The sequence below is a fragment of the Hakea prostrata genome, chromosome 3, assembly GCF_041222555.1.
Source record: "Hakea prostrata isolate BN-2017 chromosome 3, UWA_Hpros_2, whole genome shotgun sequence".
Classification (NCBI taxonomy): Eukaryota; Viridiplantae; Streptophyta; class Magnoliopsida; order Proteales; family Proteaceae; genus Hakea; species Hakea prostrata.
This window is the reverse complement of record NC_142602.1, coordinates 1-12442: the sequence shown is the minus strand read 5'-3', so window position 1 is coordinate 12442 and position 12442 is coordinate 1. Positions and strand designations below refer to the sequence as shown.

Sequence of the window (12442 nt, the reverse complement as noted above, 5' to 3'; positions counted from 1 at the left end):
TCCATTTTGGGAGTTTCTAATGGTCCCTAGCCTCACTATAAAGCTTATGTCTTCTCCATTGAGATGTGGTATACGGTGTTAAGTCTACGCTAGAAGATCTCTCCGTCTCTAATTAAGATCATTTCTCTCTTTTTAATTTCGCTCATCAATTATCATCTATAGAATTCTTTTATCAATCACTTGAACAATTATGGCTGGTGGTAGAAAAACTAATTTTCGAATACTATGGTTCTAAATTTCTTATACTCTATCATGATGTTGAAGGCAACCTGTTACACAAGTGAAAACCGCATGTTAACCCAATGCCTTTCAATCATGAATCTTCCTCTTCGTCCAATTTCTTCTTGGATTTGCACTAGTGTGCCAAGGTCTGCAACTGACCCAAGGAAAATCTGGATAATCAAGCGATGTGAGTTCTGTCTGCCTCGGCATATCGAGGACTTTGATGCCTTTTGGGAAAAAGCAACTAAACTCGTGGGATTCTTTCTTGGCGAACCTGTACCATTGCTATGCTAAGGCTAAGAAAAGAGAAGAACAAAACCTAAACTATGATAAGTAAAAAAGATAAGTGTAATTGTAATTGGATTGATGATTGTTGTCCTTACAAATGGATTACACTAGTAATTATAGGTAGACGAAGTAACTACCTTCCTACAACTACTTAAAACTACTATTAGGATAATCACCCAAGAGTTTGGAAACATAAGCAATTCAAATTCAAATAAATAACTAAGCATAACTACTCCCTAGCTCATTCCCACAATACCTTGCAAAGTTTGTGACTTTTCTTAAAACTTCAACTGCTGTCCTCAATATAACAACCAAAGGTATCATAAACGTCTAAGACCCAAACTCTCTAAATTCACACTTTACAATCACTTAGGCAACCTGATTTTTAGAAAAGCAAAGAGCATCTTGTGTCATAAAAATGGTCAAATAAATTGACCATGGCCTGAAACCAACGAAAAGGAATGGCAAACCCCATCTTAGACCTTATGGAACAAGTTGGGGCACCTTATGGATGATCTCCATTGAACCACATAAGACAACTACCTACCCAGCAGGCATAAATTTGAGCATATCTAATATATTGAATTGGAGATCAGGACCCAAATGAAGAAGGCAAGTTTCAAATCCCTCATGGAAAATTAACAATGAAGTCCTGCAAAATACTTCACCCGTCACAACTTTTGTTTGTCATATAAAACTCTGTTGATTTTGACACTAGCATATCGAAAATGTGAAACACTTGGAAAAAAAACAAAGAACAGCCCTTCCAAACATCTCAAAAGAAGAGGCAAAAGGGGAATAAGCAAATTAATAAAGATTTAAAGGACATAATTAATTACCATCTTCAGGATGCGCAAGGCAGGCAATCAACTTTTTCCGATCCATGCACCTGTGGGACACATCACACTTTCCATTCCGTGAACCAGCAGGCTGGCTTTCATCCCCCACTTTCTCGGTAGTTTGAGTTGGAAGAGTCTCATTCCTATATTTAACATCCGAACTGGGGCTAGGAGATGGAGTAATCTATATAAACAAATTATATGTTTCATCACTCACAGTTCTAGAACAATCAATCCAAACTTAAGTCCAAAAACCAACAAATGAAACAGCAATTATTACTACCTCCGTCAGATTTGAATTCTCCGCCACCAGTTTCCGAAACCTTCCAATCAACGATGCATCGGATCCGGTAACAACTATAAGAATTAATACTGAAACAGCGAGAATACCGTTTCTATCCATTATCGGAAAAAACTAAGCTCCTTGGACCTGAATACTTTAACCTATCTATCTGATTGTGAAAACGGAGGAGAACATATACAATAACCTCATCTTTAAGCAGCATCAAAAGGTAGCGAGTCAACCATCAAAGTGAAACAAGATTCAACCAAGGACGATCGGGTACACAACACGAAAACGAAATCAAAGTTTCAATCCACGATAAAGAAAATTCGAATTTGGTTCTGAAATCCGGACTTAGGGTTTATCTATTCCTCATCCGAATGTTCTTCCACTTCGTTGGCTTTATCTATGACCCCTACGCGTTCTCGTCGTCTGCAAAATAGTATGAGATTTCGAAGTAGATATTAAATCATACCAAAACAAAAAAAGAGTAGATATTAAGAAAGTACTGAAAAGTTGTTCGTGATTGGTTCTCATGAAGCAATAAAATTGGCTTTTTTGCTTTATATTTTTTGGTAGAAAAAAAAAATGCCCTTGAAAATCCCCTTTCGGTTAGAAATTGCTTCACTCATGGCTCATGCGCATGACAGTCAAGCAAGATTTTGGTTCGATGGATCCAAAATTTCGATCTAGATTCAAAGAATTTAGATGGTTTATGGTCGAAAATGCTCTGCTTGACGGTTCTGCGCATTAAATGTGTAAAACTGAGGCAAAGTCTTTCGGTTAGTAACGGCACAACTTAGCGTCTCCAAGGAACTTGAAATTTTATCCAGTCCATTTCTGACATCCGTTTTCTTGTCGATGTATGACATGTGTCCCAATCACATCAACTGGTTGAAATCCATTTATAAGTTACATTAAAGAGTTGTGATTAAAGTAAAAAAAAATGATGCGATCTGTAAATGGACCTCAACCTTTTGATGTGATATTGGGACACATGTCACACATCTACAAGGAAATAAGAAATGAACTGGAAATCAGACTCACACATAGGTAAAAAATTGAACAAATTAAATTGACACCAGGATTCATGCATAAGTAAAAAATGAAGCAAATTGCACTAACACCAAGACATGCATAAGTAAAAAATTGAGCAAATTGCATTGACACGTCAAAATGGAAGTTTTGAAGCACTGACCCCGCATTTTATTTTTAAAAAAATACAAACACCTCAAAACCTCAAAACTGGATTTTTAGTGAACACATTAGTATAACTTGTCACTAAAACCCTCAAATCATTGTTTATTTTTCTTTCAATTCAAAAAATGAAGGGAAAAAAAATTGATTTAACTATTTTCAGTGACAAATTGGATTTATTGTGTCCAATAAAAATCCAATTTTGAAGCGTTTTTGTTTTTCAAACATAAAATGAGGGTGTTAGTATTTTAAAGCCTCCATTTTGAAGTGCCTGGTACAATTTCTTCTAAATTTTATGTCAATGTTTTTCAGTCAATTTTCTTGTTTTTATAGTCTATGCGATTTCTTCTGGAGCAATGATTGGTGATTCACTTCTTCTATTCTTTATAAAATTTCTCACTGATTTTTAATTTCTTATTCAGGTCAATGAGTTTTATGGAATTGGAAGTAAAAATGGTTTCTTAATAGTTCAAGTTTGAATGGCATTAGGAGTCTGATCACGAGAACTGGAATTGAATGAGTTTTTAATAATTTGACCGTGAATAGAGAGAGGTATTGTTGCAGAAACGTTCCCGGTTGCTGTGATGTCTATGGAAGTGGGAGCTGGTTTGATTGGTTTTCTGTTTGATGGGTTTCAAGAAAATTTCTGATTTTTCTTCTTTGAACTTCAAATCAATCTGATTGTTAGGGTTTAGGGTGTGACGGGTACCCGTTGGGTGATTCCCGACAAGGGCGGGGAAGGTAGTCAAATAATTGTGGGTAATTTGTAATTTTTGACACAAAAGTGGCGTGTTTGGAGTTTCACCCCACTAAAATAAGTTAACTGTTAAAAAACTGGAAGAATAAAAGAAAAAAAAAACTTGACCACCCCAAAGGTATCCCTTAACATTAATAATGCCTTAATAACAAAGTTATTTCTGTGATGGAGGCCATTGATAGTGCAGTGCGGCAACTTGGGGTGTTCTTCGAATCTAATAAACTACTAATTAGCAATTTAGAGTTGCATCAGAGGGAGAGAGTCGGATTGGAAACTTCCAATTCGGGTAAAACTAAACTCTGATGCTGCAATGAAGGGAAGCAGAGTTGGTTGTGGGTTGAGTTTTATAATTAAAAACGCAGATGGACAATGTGTACTGACTGTTTCAAAACCAGCCCAATCTGTTTTCGAAGCCAAAGCCCTAGCAACGAGAGACAATATGCTTTATATTATGGGGGAAGGTTATGATATGGTGATTTTATAATCAAACTGCGTTGATTTGATCAATATGGTGAATGACCATGAAACACAAGGTTCAAGTGATAGACTCTTAGTTTTAAATGATATCCACTATCTAAAATAAAATTATTTGAAAATTCTTTGGGCAAAAAAAAAAAAGAGAAGAAAATTATTTGACGTTTGACCCTCACCCATCAAGATAGAAGTTTATGTTCTCGTCGCACATCTTCACCACATAGAGGAGGATTCACGTGGGCTTATTAGAGGATTCACTTCTAATTCATTTTGTTAGCACTCGGAGGCCTCCTCTGATCCCTATTATGTGGTAAAGAAGTGTGAAGAAAATACAAACTTTTACTCTGACGGACAGAAATTCAGACACGAATTGCTAGTATTTAAGGGCCAAATCATTTACACCTAGTTAATTAATTGCGCATAAACACACCTTTGTTAATTGTGGTAAACCTTATGATTGATGAAAAACATTATACGTAAGTCCACCATTTTTTCAATTTTTACAATACTGTAAATTTCACAAAAATGGTGTGAAATTGATGACTCACGCATGAGCAAATTATTTTATAGCCCAAATCATCAGCAAATTCAATTAAAAAAATAGAATCAAGAATTTGCAGTTTTCCTTTTACATAGAATTAAACTCAATTCTTCTTTTGTGTGTGTGAAGTCATATTAAAGGAGAATTGCACCTTAGAAAATTTTATAAAGGAAAAGAAGAAAAAAAACAAGATCCATTGGATTTCTTTGTGATGCAAACAAGAATAAAGTTCATTTTCTGTTCTTCTTTTGTAAATGTAAAGTTTTCTCCCAAGTGCATCATTAGACACTTAGTTCCATTAGTTCCATAAATTTGAGTCAATACTTTAACTTTTCATTGAGATCATCTTCAGTGATGGAAGGAAGTCATGGAAGATTTGGAGATGAACATAGTTCATTGTTTGATCAATTTGAACGGCTCACCATTGAGATAAAACTTAATCAAGCAATACTGGCAAGGAGTCTTTCAGAGCCCAACATGAATCGATCCATGGCACCCCAAGGTCCTCAACCACAACCTATGGTGTCACAAGTACGACAGGGACGACGCACAAGATTGTTGAAGGCCATGAAGAAGCTGTTTAGACCAATTCTGATTAAGAAGTCTGAAAGAAGAGAAGAGAAAGATCTGAAGAATAGCTTATCTTCTTACAAGACACTCAGCAGATCTCTAAGACTCTGAACCAACTCTTGAGGTGGTTCTCATCTGGTTTTCAATCCTGATTTTAACTTTGTTATGGCCTGAAATTTCCTTTTGTAATGTAATAATATATTTTGAATAACTTCATTTGAATGTTTTGAGTACAATGTCAGAAGCTGGTGGTTGTTCTGGTTTTCCTGTAACATTTTGTTTCATGTATTTGCTCAGAACTGCTCCTAGTTGTTGGTATCCCGGATTTCTGGGTTTCCAGTTTAAACCAACATCAAGTCACTGAGAAATTAGTGCCAGAACTGCTTGTTGCTGTTGGGTTTCTCTCTCTCTCTCTCTCTCTCTCTCTCTCACTCTCTTCTTCTTCTTCTTATTACATTACACACATCACATTCCTTTCTGTCTCTTCTCCCTTTTTTTCTTCCTCAAATGTTACAGTAGATCTCAACTTGAAATTAAATTGAACACCATTAGTTAAACCTGTTTGTCTATTATATGAAAAAGAAGTAAAAATATGATTAATTAACCAATCTGAAATTTCATAACTAACCGAAAGACTTAAACACTAATGGAAGTCTCTGGGAAAACCATTGGATTATGACATAGATGTCTGGTTCAGACTTCATGGCACTGACATGCAGTAGAAGCTTACCAAAAAAAAAAAGACATGCAGTAGAAGAAAATGCAGGAAAAGGAACTCCAACATCCTTTAAAATTAAGTGGACAAGCAGAGAAGATACGAGCCTGATCTTCAATAGTAGCACATACCATGGGAGCTTCTAGTCAAGGAATGACTCTGGAATATGATCTCTTGGACCAGTTGAGAAATGAAGCTGCCATAGGAGCTGGCCCCTCCACTCTTTCGTGTAGCATCTCTCCTGGAAGTTGTGCAACCATTGGATGTGAACTAATTCAAATACAATAATTAAACCGCTATGCTGTTGACAGCTGAACCCAAAAACCCAATCACGAATCAAGATTTATTTATAAAGCAAAAAAATAAAAAGGAAAGAAACCCAAGACCTAAATCCATCCAACTCCTGAAGTTATGTTTTCCCTTTCTCCCTCTTCTACTTCCTCTTCTTCTTCCTACTGGTTCATCAATTTATGTCAGTGGATCACCGACGAACTACCATTACAGGGTGTCATGAACCAAATTGAGAGGCTGACACTGCATTCAGGCATTTAGGAAGTTATATTAAACAGAACACCAATAGAGATCGGAAGCTATACTAAACAGAAACAACAAACAACATGCAAAGAATAAAATCATATTGTGATATTCATTGCTTCATTATTTTAAAACTACTCCTTTTTTTTCTTTTGCTGGAAAGGGGGGGTTAACAACTACTCAAATTCTAAACATTCCCCAAAAGAGGGGGGGGGGGAAATCCTACAAGAAAAGTATGTAAGAGATCAGGAATTTGAATATCCTTCCCAACCATGTTTCTGCAGCTTGTCAGCCTTTGTCAAGACATCACCCTCCATGTCTTGCTGATATTGGACTAATTTAGATAGTAAATTAGCATCCCCAGTTGCCAAAATTCTAGCTGCTAATAAAGCTGCATTCTTCGCGTTGTTTATTGCAACTGTTGCAACAGGAACACCTCCTGGCATCTGAACAATTGATAGGAGGGAATCAAGCCCATCCAGTGAAGATGTACGTACAGGGACACCAATCACAGGTAATGGAGTCAATGCAGCAACCATACCAGGCAAGTGGGCAGCACCACCAGCACCAGCAATGATGACCTGGATTCCTCGTTCCTTGGCTGACAAAGCGTATGAGTACATCATTTCAGGGGTTCGGTGAGCTGAAACTATCCTCACTTCAATTGGCACACCAAAAGAATCCAAAATATTTGCAGCATCCCTCATGACTGGAAGATCAGAATCAGAACCCATTATAATCCCAACTTGTGGAGCAGTGAAATTCTGACCTTCCAGACTACCTTCACTCAGCATTGATTTCAACCACATATCCACCATGCCCTGAGATTGGCCCACAATTGTGACATGTCCCATTTTCCTCTGCTTTCGCATCTCTCTTTTATCATACCAATGAACAGAAACTGTAGGAATTCTCATCGCCCTTCCAATCAGCTGTTTTGCTAAGTGGAATCCTGAGTCCCCATCCTCTTCCCCAAGTAAATTGTACATGATGGCAGCCGGTGTTTTCATTGACGGATCACCAAGAGGAAGACCAACAACAGCACGCAAATGCTGCTCAAATTGTGAAGTAAAACAAGATTCAATTGTGTGATGCCCACTATTATGAGGTCTTGGAGCTACTTCATTTAACAAAATTTGGCCATCCTTCGTCAGGAACAACTCAACAGCAAACACACCAGCTCCTTCTAATGAACTAACAGCTTTTGTTGCAACATCAGCAGCCCGACTACTGATCATCCACGATACATCAGCTGGTGCCTTAACTATGTGACAGATATTATCCTGGTGAATAGTTTCAACAACAGGATAGCATGCTATAGAATTGTCTCTTCCCCTTGCCACAATAACAGCAAGCTCCTTTACAAATGGAGCCCACTTCTCAACGTATAGGCCTCGACTGTATCCTCCAAGAGCAGCAACAGCAGAAGAAAGCTCCTCTTTGCTGTGTGCAACAGCATTTCCACGCCCATCATAGGCTAGCCTTTTGCTCTTGATCATAAGAGGATAACCAAATAAATCCCCTGCCTTCTCTGCACTCTCAAGATCATCAATCTGCATAAAATCAGAAACTGGAATTGAGTTCTTGGAAAAATGAAGTTTCTGGAGATATTTGTCTTGAATTATTTGGATGGTAGAGGCTTTGGGTTGGCAATCCACTCCTTGTTGCTCAAGTTTCTCTATAGTAACTGCATCAACATGTTCAATTTCCACAGTCAATACTCCACATTTTTTTGCAAATTCGCGAACCATAGCACCATCATCAAAACTACCAACCATATGATAATAGGAAAGTCTGCTTGCTGGACAGTTTTCATCCGGATCCAAAATTGCTACTTTGATGCCAATCTGAGAAGCTGCCTGGCACATCATGCGAGCCAGTTGGCCTCCCCCAAGAACTCCTACCACTACATCAGAAAGTCCATGGACGGGTAAATTAACCTTCTCAGTGTAACTGTTATGACCTTCACTAGATGCCTGGCAATGCGTGACCCAACTCTTACTCTTCTGCAGAGAAGAATTTTTAAAGTCAAACCTTCCTTGGTTGTTCACTTCCAATGAAAACCCCACTTCATTCCTTTGACAATAAGTGGGCTGACTTCTGAACTCAGAGCTGAACACAAGATAGCTCTGGTGACCAGAGAATGCAGCAGAATGACATCGGAGAAGCATTATTTTGTGCCTTTTACGACAGACTCCTTTAGAACCTGCCTCATGATGTCACCAACAAAGGTATTAGCTTGCTTTTATAATTTCAATAAAAAGAGATTAATTTTAGGTACCCAACAAGAAACACTTGAGAAATATCTAAGAAAGAGAAATTCCAAAACTTCAAACCTAGGGTGGCTTTGGACTTTCCTAATTGATGAACAACCAAACGAACAGGTTCGTCTTCTATACAGAAAAGACCCATCTCAGCTTAGGGGTGAGGAAGAGAGGGAGAGAGAGGAGGAAAGAATAGTAATAATAATAAAACAACCACATCAAAATTGCAGTCACTGAAACGATTTTCATTGCTTATACCAGAAAATACAAGCGTACTGTTATTAAACACAACCCACATCACAAAAACAATGAATTTATATGAACAATGCAATAAGAAAACAGAAACTTACAGTGCGAGAGAAAGAGAGGGAGCAGGTCTGTCCGATTCCTGAAGAGCTGAAATTGGGCTCGTATCTAATGTGCATGTAGGGTTTTTAGATAAACTCGGGAAGGAGCCTAACGGTGTAACGGTTAAAAGTTCCCCAATGCTTAACTGTGAAGAATAGCCCCGTTTAGGAAAATTTTGATTCGGATAGGAGTGATTTCTATATATAATTCTTTACTGTTACAGTTCTATTATGGCAAACTCTAAATAATATAAATCCACATCTAGGACGATTAGTTTGAATTTAAGTTTATAACAAAACTCTAGAATACAATGTAGGGATGAAGTTGGCTGCAAATACCCCATAGGCTGAGGAGTAAAAGGAGGAATTCGCCCAAGGAGGGTTTGCGTAGATTAGCTAGTTGGTGAGGCAATAGCTTACCAAGGCAATAATCAGTAGATGGCCCGAGAGGATGATTAGCTACATTGGGACTAAGAGTCTGAGACACAGGCCCCACGGCCCAAACTCCTACGGGAGGCAGCAATGGGGAATTTTTAGCAATGGGCGAACTTTGTGCCAGCAGCCGTAGTAATACAGAGGATGCAAGTGCTATCCGGAATGATTGGGTGTAAAGTGTTCATATTTTTTTCTGCCATATCCTTAGTAAGGGGTTGGTTACACCTACAACCGAAATGGAAACCAAACATTTTCGTGGTTTAAAAATGCTAAATCTCAATCTCAATCATCCTTTTTTGGAAGACGGTAGAGTCTTCCCGTCCTTTGTTCCGCTCTCAAGTCTCTGAACTTATCAAGTCTTGTTTCCGTGTGGATCAATTTATTGACATACCACCAAGCCATTTTTTATTAACATAATGACACTGAGCCCTTTCGACTGTGCTAGATTATTTGACTTTAAAAAAATTAAAATTCCAATAGAGATTTTTCATTTTTTTTTTCTGGGAAACAATTTTCAGAGGAAGCTCTATAGCTCTGTGAAAACAATCTTTTTTGCCACATCAGAAAGGTCTAGCCCAGTGCATCAAGTATGTAGACTTGTGGACACTGGACACACTGCTTTCGTTAATTGCATGGAGTGTTTCGGTTGCCAGAAATAAATTGATATTTTTCAAGAACCAAAAGCCAACCCGTAGATGTCTTAGAAAAAGCATGTTGGACACTGTTCAATAAGGTGAACTTACAAATTTGGATTCTCTGTTCTAACACTCATTCATCATACATTTAAGAGAGAACCCATTTCTGAGCATTGAGAACACAAAAACAATCCTTTGCAAAGTTAGGGTAGAGGATCCCAACTCTCCATCTACCACCATGGCCCCTCACAGCCACAATGACATTACGTTAAGACACATCTAGCGACAGTCAAATTCAACTGCTGTTAAAGTAAACACAGATGCTGCAAAGTTTAAAAAATGGAGACTCTAACACTGTTAGTAAAGGGTGTAAGAAAAACACAATCCATTGTCAAATGTAAAGACAACTATTCAGTAAAAAAGAATGTCTCCAGGATGCTTTCGCTTATATTCATTCAATACAATAGACTTTTTCTTACCCAAGAAGGATGAAAAAAAAAAAAAAAACCCAAACCAAACCCAACCCTTATGCCTAGCAAAGGTTTAAACAGTTGCATGTCCAGTCCAGTTTATCTCTACCAAAATATCTAAAGGTACTCAAAACATAATATGTAGATGAGAATACTTTTCCAAACAAACAATATGTGATTAATCAAATTATTTACCACTTTTTTCTATTGAAATAAGTTCATTATTGAAAATTTTGTGAACAAGTAGACTACAACAACCCCCCTTAAAACTCCTAAACAGAGTTAACAAATTGACAAAATTAGCTTTGAGAATCCAACAAGAAAATTATACTTCATTGAAAAGAATGAGATCAGGTAGCCTAAAGGGGAAATATCAGTCATAGAAAGGCACTTTTGACAAGGATAAGGAGCAAAAAGGGCTTATGATTGCCTGTAGAATTTTAATTGGGGAAAACTTGTAAGATGCTATAAAAATGATGAAGTAATTCATCCTTCAAGCAAAAGAATTGCCTACTCTGTTGGCTATAATAACTAGCAACTGAAAAATAAGTTGAATTTCATTGACTGGTACAAGGCCCTATCTAAGGGCTACAAACTCATCACTCTTTTTTTTTTTTTGGGGGGGGGGGGGGGGGGTAAGAACTCATCAGTTTAAATGCTTCATTGAAGGACATAGCCGCAAAAATGCAATTGCATTTAGGTAGTACAATCAAATAATGTAGACCTATTTAGTGTTGATTTTCCATGAGACTAGTGCAAATCTTTTTTCATCTTGGAACCTCCTGTTAAGAAAAAGCTAGGCAATGATCTCCTGAACCTGTCAAAAACGGATCAGCATAACAGAGGGTAGTCCTTGCCAAAGATAACTGGAAACTTTGATTTTGGCAACAAATGGAACCAGAAAAACTTCGGAGCAATTGGTTAAGCACGACTCATGTATTGGCCAGCTCTTGTATCCACTATTATGTCATCACCAACATTAACAAACAATGGAACATTTACAACAGCTCCAGTTTCTAGAGTCGCTGGCTTCGATCCTCCTGAAAAAAAATTTTATTTATCAGAGAAATAAATGTAATGATACTCCCAAGATCACTATTTCACAGCTATTGCAGCCTATGCACTGCAACAATAACAACTGTCACCAGCTAAAACAAGGGACTAATAGGACTTATGGCAAAATATTATGGAACTCTTTGGAGCGTAGTTGATTGATCAGCATAACTTTCATAAAGAGGTGACTTCTGCCCCTTGATTAACAGTCTGAAAAAAATACGGCCCCATAATAGCTCTCTTATCTCATCGAAATTTGCATATAGGAAATGATGCAGTTGTTACCAGAAGCTCAATAGGATCAACTTTTTTCAGTGCACATTGTCAGTGCTCTAGACCTTACAGTGATGGGCCACATGCCTGTTTGAACCAACTCAGAAAGCAATGGAATGATTGCAACTACAACCACTTCTGTTCAATAAAGTTAACAGCAGTTTGTATTCATGAATATAGCACCACAACGCGCTTCATATCATACAGTAGTATGCTGAAATAGTATTTGCATTAACCCATTACTCTGATTCAAAACTTTCAACACATTGAAAAGTCTGGTTATAGAACAGATATCCAAAATGAAAAGAGTCATTTATACAGTATTCTATGGCCCAGAAAATTGACTCATTTCAGCATAATTAATCAGCAATCAGGATCAATTCATATTCTCATTGACCTGGAACCCAATGGGTGAAACACCAATAGGTGACAGCCATAGCAAAAAAATCTAGTAGAGACTACAAACATCAGTTGATGGATTTTAATGGTTTTCTTAATGAACACTACCAAATTACTTCAACCATCTAACCAATTAAACTCTTCAA

The 12442-nt window shown here is 37.5% G+C and overlaps 1 pseudogene; it reads right to left on the bottom strand.

Moving 5' to 3' along the window:
* Positions 1 to 6634: 6634 nt before the first annotated feature.
* Positions 6635 to 9206, bottom strand: LOC149019798 (phosphoribosylaminoimidazole carboxylase, chloroplastic pseudogene; annotated as a pseudogene).
* Positions 9207 to 12442: the final 3236 nt, after the last annotated feature.